Source organism: Elephas maximus, chromosome 2 (assembly GCF_024166365.1).
Source record: "Elephas maximus indicus isolate mEleMax1 chromosome 2, mEleMax1 primary haplotype, whole genome shotgun sequence".
Classification (NCBI taxonomy): Eukaryota; Metazoa; Chordata; class Mammalia; order Proboscidea; family Elephantidae; genus Elephas; species Elephas maximus.
This window is the reverse complement of record NC_064820.1, coordinates 216,096,530-216,105,914: the sequence shown is the minus strand read 5'-3', so window position 1 is coordinate 216,105,914 and position 9,385 is coordinate 216,096,530. Positions and strand designations below refer to the sequence as shown.

Genomic DNA, 9,385 nt, shown 5'->3' with positions numbered 1-9,385 from the left:
CAGGTTGCCCTGCGCCCCTGGGAAATAGGACCTGGGCTTTCTGTCTGCATGGAAGTGAGTGAGCAAAGAAGCCCGTCCCCTGGGGACAAAAACCACATACAAAAAACCAAACTTCCAGAACTTTTGCTCTGCTAGGCAAATCTATCTGCAATTAAACAAAACAAAACAAAACATAAATAAGGTCACGCAGCATACCCTGCTCTGCCCCTTGGTTCCTTTTTTTTTTTTTTAATTTAAACAGTGGGCTTGGTCAAAGACCGCTTCATTGTTGGCCCCACAGAGTGACCTCTTTCTATTTCAGAGAAGAAGAGTCTGCGGCCAGGGCTTGAGCCCCACGCTCACACACTCAACGAGGCAGGCTGGTGAGGGGCCTGGTTACCTGGTGGGTCCTGAGAGCAGACGCTCCCTGTCCAAGGAGTGCTGGCCCAGCTGTAGGGACAGAGACGGGGGAGCAGCGCAGAGAAGAGGTAGGTGGTGCCCACCAGGGTGGAAAGGGGCCAGGTAATTGGCTGGATTATCCCAGCGGGGAGGCCTCCTTGGGGGAAGTTATTTTTAACTCAGAGGAAGGCTGAAGCAGGACTTCCCTCCCTCCTTTACTGCCCTCTATTTTTGTCCTCCTGGGGCCTGCCTTCCTGGAAGCTCTGTCCCCGCAGAGGAAGGAAGACAGTGAAGAGGGAGGAGGGAGACCAGGGCTTCAGCACGTGCCGTTTCATCCCAGCCCCACACAGTCTGCCCACAGCAGCTCCCACACACCCTGTGTTACAGAGGAACAAAGAGAGATCAGAAAGTGTCAGAGACATTTTGGAGGCTTTGCTGCCCTTTTCACATTCATTCCCTCTAGAAAAGTCCAGCGGGTAGTCCATCTTCAGGAATGGCTTAATCCAGGGAGCTCAAAAGACCTTGTCCAGAATCTCCTTTCTGTCTGTATCTCAGCTCTGCTTTCGCCTGAGTAGTGCTCACCCACATGGGGGTAAAGGTGTCCCCAGGAGCTCACTCCTATCAGCCTAACAGCCCCTAGGAAATAGAGCCCCTTCCTTTCCTGCAGACCCAGCAAAACTCCCAGGGCTGGTTTTCATTGGTTAGCTTTGATCACATGTCCATCCCTCAACCAATCACTGTGATGCTCATGGCCAGCCTGGACCATGCTTACTCCTGGGCTTTGGGGGTGGGCCCAGCCCCACAGGAGACACATGGCAGAGTGTCTCAGAAAAGGGGCCTGAACAATGGGAGGACATGAACCATGATGCCCCCTGAAATGGCACAACTGGGATGGAAACCTTGAAGCCTTAGGCCCTCCTGACACCAAGGAAATTCTAGGAGTGAGGTTGAAAGTCCCGGCTGTCAGCAGCCATTGTCTCCCTTGTCCCCATTAGCTCATCCTCCTCACAGCTGCAGCTCCAGCTGAGCCCAAGGAGAGGAGGGGGAGGAGGCTGGGCTAAGTGTCAGTGCCTGTGCACAAGGTAGATAAGTCCATCGCCAGCTCCAGGCTGAGCTGATCAATGCCTGCTTCCTGATGAAAAGAAGGGACTCTATGTCCTGTTTCCAGGGCCGCAGCCGTTCCTGAAATTCTGCTGGCCTCCAATCAATGCTCCAGGGTCAGCCCGGGGACCAGAGGGGGCGGGGGCGGGGGATGTGTGTGTGCAGGACACTAGCTTTCCTTCATCTCCAGGGCCACCAGCCTTGGCTTACATACCTCTGGGAATGCACAGCCCACTTCCTCCCCAGGCAAAGCCTCCCACCACCAAGAGCTCTGACCTGCCTGGTTATTTATTCATCAATCAGATGGGGTACTAACAACATCTACTCCCTAAGGCTGCTGAGGGATGAAATGAGTTAATGTGGTTAACCATTGAACCCCGTGCCTGGACATGCCAAGTCCACAGTCAGCCTCAGCCATTGTTACTATCATTATTATTATTATTATTATCAGAGAGTGCCTTGGGGCAAATGGCATTGAGGAAGGGGCAGGGCTGAGGTTCAGGACACCTCAGTCTGGCTCCACTCTTGTGGCTCACGGCCTATGTGATCTTGGGCCTCTCTCTGCACCTTGGTGAAGCCAAGGTATAGATGGGGCCTGGGCAGAACACAGTCTGTGCATCCTACCAGAGATGAATATTCTGGAACCAGCCAGGGACAGGTCTCCTCTGACCACCTGATGGGGGTAAGGGTAAGAGGCAGGCTGAACCCCAGAGCCTGGCCACCTGCCTGGAGGAGAAGCTCAGACTTGTGCTGAGCAACTAACTATCTACAAACCCTACGGGGAGCTTGCGTAGCCCTGGATTGGGTGGTGGCAGGACTAAGGGTAAAAAGGGTAAAAAAAAGGGTAGTGTGGCTGCAAATTGAGCAGAGCAGGAGAACTCCTTCACTCACTGGGTCTCCCCACCACGCGTTTGCTCGTTCGGCAAACATTTGCTGAGCACCTGCCTCATGCCAGGCCTTGTGTTGTGTGCTGAGGTTACAGCTGTGGACACAACAGACCTCATTCCTGTCCCCACAGAGCCAAGGAGAGGGCAGTAAACAAGGGTTACATTCCCAGAGGACAACTCCAGAAAGCAGAAAGAAAAGACAATGGGGGTGGGGGGCGGGGTGGGGTGTCAGGTGACAGCGAGTGCCTGGCAGGGAGGGGGCTTTACCTGGGGGGTCAGGCAGGCCTCCCCAAGATGGTGACCTTTGAGCTGCCATCTGAATGAAGACTAGTTCTCAGAAAAGAATTTTTCCAGCAGGGGGCAAAAACGGTCCTAAGGCCCTGGGAGGAGATAGCTCAATGTGTCTAAGGGCCTGGATCCTGGGGGGTCTGGAGTGGAGAGGCCCAGGGGGGTGGACAAGATAGGTCACTGGGGGCCTTGAGGACAGCGGACACTCCCTTGGAAGGTTTAAACCAGAGCATGATGTGATTCCATTTCACATTTTTAAAAATTTATTGTGGTAAAATATATACAACATAACATTTGCCGTTTTAACCATATGAAGTATACAATTTAGTGACATTAATTACATCCACATGTTGTGTAATCACAACCACTTTCTAGGTCCAAAAGTTTTTATCACCCCAAACAGCAGCCCAGTCCCCCTTCAGCAGTTGCTCCGCATTCCCGCTCCCCCAGCTTCTGGTAAAACCCTAATAAACTTCTGTCTCAATGAATTTGCCTTTTCTAGATATTTCATATAAGTGGGATCATACAACATTCATCCTTTTGTGTCTAACGTATTTCACTCTGCACATCTTCAAGGTGTGTCCATGTTGTGGACAACAGAACTTTATTTTTCTTCAGGGCCGAATAACATTCCACTGCATGGATGTGGTGCGTTTTGTGTCTTGTTTCAACCGCTGATGGGCATTTGGGTGGTTTCTGCTTTTTGGCAGAACACTAGTGTACCTACTTGACATCTGATGCTGTCTGCTACTGCTACTGCTTGGCGGATGACCTGTGGCCTGGAGGTGGGCCGAAGGCCACAATTTCCTCATGAGCAAAACTAGGGAATGGCTGCAAATGGGCTGAGGGGCTCTTCTGCCCTCCAGCCTGTGGCTCTGAGAAGGCTTGATCAGTGAATGTTTTCTGGAACAAACACTGTGTGCCCAGCCCAGGGCGGGGAGGGTCTGGGAGGGGGCCTCAGCCTTGTCCTGTCCCTGGAGGAACCTCTAGCCTGGAAAACCAAAAATCAAACCCGTTCTGTCGAGTCGATGCTGACTCATAGCGACCCTATAGAACAGAGTAGAACTGCCCCATAGGGTTTCCAAGGAGCGTCTGGTGGATTCAAACTGCCCGTCTTTTAGTTAGCAGCTATGCCACCAGGGGTTCCTCTAGCCTGGAGGGAGAAAGAATACTGGCAGAATGGGAAAGAAGGTCAAGGGGCCCATGTAGAGGGTACCGGGGAGGGCATGCTCGTTCCTAAAGCACCTACTGTGTGCAGGGCATTTAGCTTGTGTTCATCTTATTGGTTTCTTCCAAGGCGTGTGTGTGTTGGGGGGGGGTGTTATTATCATTGCTGCTGTTATAACCCCCCGCATCTTACAGTGAAGGAAGTGGGCCCTCAGCAAGGGACTTGCCCAAGGTGGAACTGCCAGGGAAAGGTAGGACTGGGAGTGCAGACCCACACCTGGTCCACTCAGCACAGGAGGGAGGCCGACGCTGTAGGTCGTGCCTCGGGAGGGGCCATGAGCCCTTCCGCCCACAGTTAGGGAGCCCTGGGGGGCAGGTGTGGGAGGTGGTTAGGGAGAGGACTGAGCAAGTCCTGCCCCTCTATGCCTCCTTCTTTGCCCTTTCCTGGGCCAGCCTAGCAAAGGGCTGTGGGCCCTACCCCATGCCCGTAGCAGCTATGCATGGGATGGGGTTAGGAATCATCGTTTCATCTCATCCAGCAAGTGGGTTTGCCTTTCAGCTGGGACATTCTTTGCTGGGTGACCTTGGGCAAGACACTTGGTCTCTCTGTGAAATTGGTCCGATACTAGCCCTGTGGAGCCTGGGGCCCAGGTAACAGACCCAGTGTGCCCTGCACTGACCATGGTGAGGAGCAGCTAGGTGGGGGCTTTCGGGAAGTGCCCTAGAGGTCAGCCACTTGTCCTAGAGCTGTCAGAATCCTAGACATGGAGATACTCTGAGATGTTCCTGTCCATTCCCTTGTCCCCTAGACAAGATCCTTTGCTGGAACCTTCGCCCAGCTGAAGGGATGCCACCAGTCCTTTGGGGCCTCGCAGTGGGGCCCCACAAGGAGGAATGTTTCAGGCCCTGTCCCCTTGGGGATAGCTGAGTCCTTTCCTAGGTGAGGAAGAAGGCCTTCAGTGTGGCGCCCTTTGATCCTGCCTTTTGGGCAAATGAGGGAGGGGAGGATGGGGAACTGAGTCACTTCCCTCCTTGGTCACTCGGAGGGAAAAGGTGAAAAAGTTTCCTGAGAGTTTTTGGTTGCCTGGGAGGCTGGTCCCCTAGGAGAAGGAGGATACCAGGAAGCCATACCAGTTGGGGGCAGGGATGGGGCATTACGGCTGGATCTCCTGTGGTGCCCTTCTTACCACTGCACCCTGGGGAGTCACCAGTTGGCAGGCTTTGAGTCCTGGCTCCCCAGTTCAATGGCTCTGTGCCGAGGCAAGTGACTACCCCTCTCTGTGCCTCAGTTTCTTCATCTGTGAAACAGGGCCAATGAGAGTATCTTCCCTAGAGGATCCAAGTGACAAATAACTTCAGCCAGGTCCTTAGCAAGGAGCCTAGAAATAAGTGTGGTCCATTTTTATTTTACCCAGCTGAGTGCTGTGCTAAGTGCTTTAGGTATACTTATCTCGTTTAATCCTCACCACAGCTTCAAGATGCAGGAATGACCACCATCCTTCATTTGGCAAGGGGGAAACTGAGGTATGGAGTAGCTAAGTGACCTGCCTCCACAGCTGCCTGGTAAAGGAGGTGGCTCTCAAACCCAGGAGAGCCTGAGCCCCTTGATGCTCTCGGTGGCTGAGGTTGAGCGGCACCTGCCAGCTGCCTGGGGCCAGCAGACCAGCTCAGAGCCGTCATCAGTCTGGGTGGTGGCCAGAGAGCCCTCCTCCTTGATTAGAATCCTGCAGCCTACTTCCCTGATGCACAGACACATAATTATATTTAACATTAAAGTGGAAGCTTGAGGCTGAGGTGGCCAGGAAGCCTTTTGAGGCACATGCTCCTGGCACAGACCCACCTCCTCGGCCCAATTCTGTGACCCTGAGGCCGAGTGAGGGGTCAGGCAGTGATGAAATGGGGTCTCCCCAGGCTGAGGCCCACTGGGAGGGTCTGTCTGCCAGGATGAAAGGTCTGGGCCCTGTGGGAGGCCGGGAAATCTGAGGCCCTGACAATAAGCTCCAGGAAGCTGGGAAGGCAGGGCTCTTGAGGACAGGCTGGGAAGAAAGGCTGAGCCTCCAGAGACAGGGGTAGGGGAGAAAAGAGGGTCATATGCAGGTCAAATTGGCAGAGAGGGCAGGGGTGGACCAGAGAGGGAGGAAGCAGGAGACAGAAGAAGCCAAACAGCACAAGATGGGGAGGAGAGGCAATTAAAGGGGGAGGGGGTGGGGGCGATGTGTGCCAGGAGGGCAAGTGTGCATGGGGCGGGGGGTGGGAGGACTTCCGTGGGGTGCATGTTTGTGCTCGTGTGTCCACGTGCAGACGCCACCCTGGATGTATGTGTGTGTGTGCGTGTGTGCACCTGTGCCCATCAAGCATGTAGGGGCATGTGCTTTCCATGTGTGGATGCAGATGCCTGAGCGTTGTGTATCCGCTCCGTGAACGCTTATGTGCAAGCTCCCCTGCCAGTGTGCGCTCGCCATGCACCTGTGTGCGCGCGTGTGTCCCCGAGAGGACGTGCCTCTGTGTGTGTGTGTGTGTGTGTGTGTGTGTGTGTTCGCGCGTGCGTGCGCGTGTGCGCGCGCGCGCGCGCCCCAGTGCGCAAGTGGCTGGCAGTGTGTGCGGGAGGAGGTGGAGGGCCGGGCCGCGGTGGGCGGGGGCAGCGGCTCGGAGCGGCGCGGCGCGGCGCGGAGCGGGCGTGCTCTGTGCCGAGAGTTAGAGGAGTTGCCGAGCCGGGCTGGGTGACAGCGGGTCGCGGAGCTGGGTGCCCGCTGAGCTTTTGCCTATCGCCGCCTCCTCGCCCTCCATTTCTCACTCTCCGCCTTCCTCCGCTTCGCCGCCGCCGCCCTGGGAACTGTCGCCGCGGGGCGGGGCGCGGGGCTCCAGCGTGAGGGAGCGCGCCGGGCCCGGCCCGGGATCGGATCACAGCGGGCGGGGGAGGGGGCCGGGCCGCGCTCCCGGCCGGCCCAAGGGACGCGCGCCAGCCGCGCCGGCCCGAGCCAGCGCCCCGCGGTCGGAGGCGCCTTCCAGGCGCGCCCCCGCCCCGCGGTTGGACCCGGGAGACCTTCTCCTGGGCCGGCGCGCCCTTCGGCATGGAGCGGCCCCGGGATCCCGCCTGAGCTAGCGGCGGCGGCTATGAAGCCCGCGCAGCGGCTGCCGGGGCCAGGAGCGGCCGGCCGGAGCTCGGAAGATGCGGAGCGCGCCGCGCCCCGGGCGCTGACCGAGGTAAGTGCACGGCCACTGGGCGCCTGGGGACCCCTACAGGACCGGCGTCCGCACGACGGGGTGCAGCCACAGGGTAGGGTGCAGCCACAGGGTAGTTGTTTCGGGAGGGTTTCTCTTCCTCGCGTTTTCATTCCCCCCCCCCCCCCCTTGGTGAGCCATTGGAGGAAATGCTGACTTCGAGCTTTTCTTCCCTGCGGTGTCTCTGGATCCCGCCCCCAGGGAACTTTGATCTTTGCTAACCTTCGTCGTGGGGACACTCGGGAAAGTTTAGGAGCCTTCTCCCCCCCCCATCCCCCCTACCCCCCGGCCTGGCTTGCCAGAAGGGGCTCAGGAGCGAGCGTGGAGAGGCACTGGGCGCGTGGCAGCAGCCCTACGCGTGACCTTCCCGGAGACCCAGGACTGGATTTGGGCTTGCGGCGGCGGTCGCGGGGTGTGGGAGCGGCTCCGAAAACGCCCCGGGCCCGACCCTGCGGGTCCTGGGAGTCGGTTCTTTTTCGCCATCTCCTTCGCTCTAATGGAGTAAAAATATTCTGGAAATGCCGTTCTCCGCCAGCGAGCAAGCTGCAACTCCGCGGCTCCTTTTTGCTTGTAGAAGACAATTCCAGGGGCTTCGTTTTGCTTTTAGAAGTCGGCCTGGATAGCGGAGGTGACGGTCCCTGGGCTGAGAAGACCTCCGGTTCTTCGGGCTGGGGTACCTCCTGCGCGGGCGCTCCCTGTGCATCCTGGGGGCAGCAAGCGGGCAACAGGGGCTCGCCGGAAGGGGCTGCCGGGGTTGGGGATCTTAGGTGTTTTCGGGTGGGAGGTGGAGGCCCCGAGTGAGCGTCTGTGTTGGCAGTTCTGATGGAGAGACCACATGTCATGTGTATATTTTAAAACCTGCGGAAGGGATCACAGAAACGTCCATTTCTTTGGGGGGGGGGGTCTTCGTTTGGGGGCGGTTCTCCTGCCTCCCCATTACCCAGGGGGCGTATCCAGAGCGGAGCGCGGCGCAGCTTGTGGCCATTTCTAGTTTCTTCGTTGCTCCCGTGTGTCTAGGCTGGAGCCCTGCAGTAAAGCGCTGGGGACCTCCTGGTTCCCATTCCTGTATCCCTGAACCCCAGTTCACAGGCTCTGTCTCTCCCCGGGCGCGCCGCGGCGCCCACACGCCGCTGAAATCGGCAGCCGCCTCCTCGAAGGTGCGAACCCAGAAGGCGTTAGCCTCCGACCTGTCTCCTACACCTCCACCCTGCCTCGCGAAGTGCGGAGGCATGCAGGCAGGGCCGGTGCCCACCCGCCCAACCCCGCCTCGCCTAGCTCTGGGTTGGACGATCGGGACTGTCCCGTGGCCTAAGAGGGTTAGGGAAGGGAGTCTCAGCCTGAGGCTTTTTGAGGAGTAACCCCACCCCTGTTCTAACAGAACCCCCAGGGCTGTGCTGGGACCCCCAAAGAGACTCCTCAACAAAGTCCACCTCTTGGTTTTCTGGGGGTCCCACCCCTCCAATTGCTTGGGGGCCGAGGCTGGCAGCTCTATGAGGACTCTGATGAGGCAGGGCCAAGACTCCTGAGATATGGAGGGTTCGAAGGGGGAGGGTCTGGCTAGGGCATCTTGGGGGACAGAAGTGTGGCCCCAGTGTGCTGAACAATAGGGAATGTCCCTCATTTCCACTGATGTACCCCTGTGCACATATGGTAGGCACTCTGTAAATGCTGGTATTGGCTCAGACCTGACAGGTGTGAGCTCTAAGTCATTGACTACCTTCTTGTCCCAGCTGTCCAGGTGAGGGATAGCAGAGCCTCCTCCGTAGCCCTGAAGGTGATGACTCTTCCCTTGCGGTGATGGGAAGGACCTGGGGCCCAACCTGGACCCCTCACCATACCCTGCTGCCAGGTCAGACCCCCATAGAGCTCCAAGAGGGGATTTGTCCAGGTGTGTGCCTGTGGAAGGGCACTCAGCAAGTGGGGCTGTGCTGGGAGGAGAGGTTGCCAGAGAGGGCCAGGGTCTTGTCCAGGGTCACACAGCCTTCAGGAAGCATTCCCTAGGTCAGAGGCTGCCCTTGCCAGGGTTCCAGTCCCAGGGCCACAGTGCCATCGTCCCCAGGTATGCCCAAAGCAGAACAAGGTGGCAGTTGCTGGCCTGTGCCATTTAGATAACAGTAGCAGCAGTGATAAAAGTAATAGCAACAATGGAGACAACAGCACAGGCAGTCAGGCTGTGCTGGGGCCAGTTCAGCCTGTGGGCCACTCCTCAGGTGGGTCTGGCTTCCCTTTGGGTGCCATGGCCACAATGGGCAGCATTGAGCATGACACACAGAGGCCTTGATACACGTCTGGTTGGAAGCGACTGTGCTGTCCCTCCTCGCCACACCTGTGGCCCTTGCCAG

At 57.5% G+C, this 9,385-nt stretch overlaps 1 protein-coding gene across 1 annotated transcript in view; it reads left to right on the top strand.

Annotated features, from left to right (window-relative positions):
• The first annotated feature begins 6,772 nt into the window (after nucleotides 1-6,772).
• Nucleotides 6,773-9,385, top strand: part of KCNJ12 (potassium inwardly rectifying channel subfamily J member 12) — a 40,506-nt gene continuing 37,893 nt past the window's right edge. Inside the window, exon 1 of the mRNA XM_049874785.1 lies at nucleotides 6,773-7,025. The gene's annotated coding sequence lies outside the window, so the exon portion shown is untranslated. The remainder of the gene's footprint in view (nucleotides 7,026-9,385) is intronic.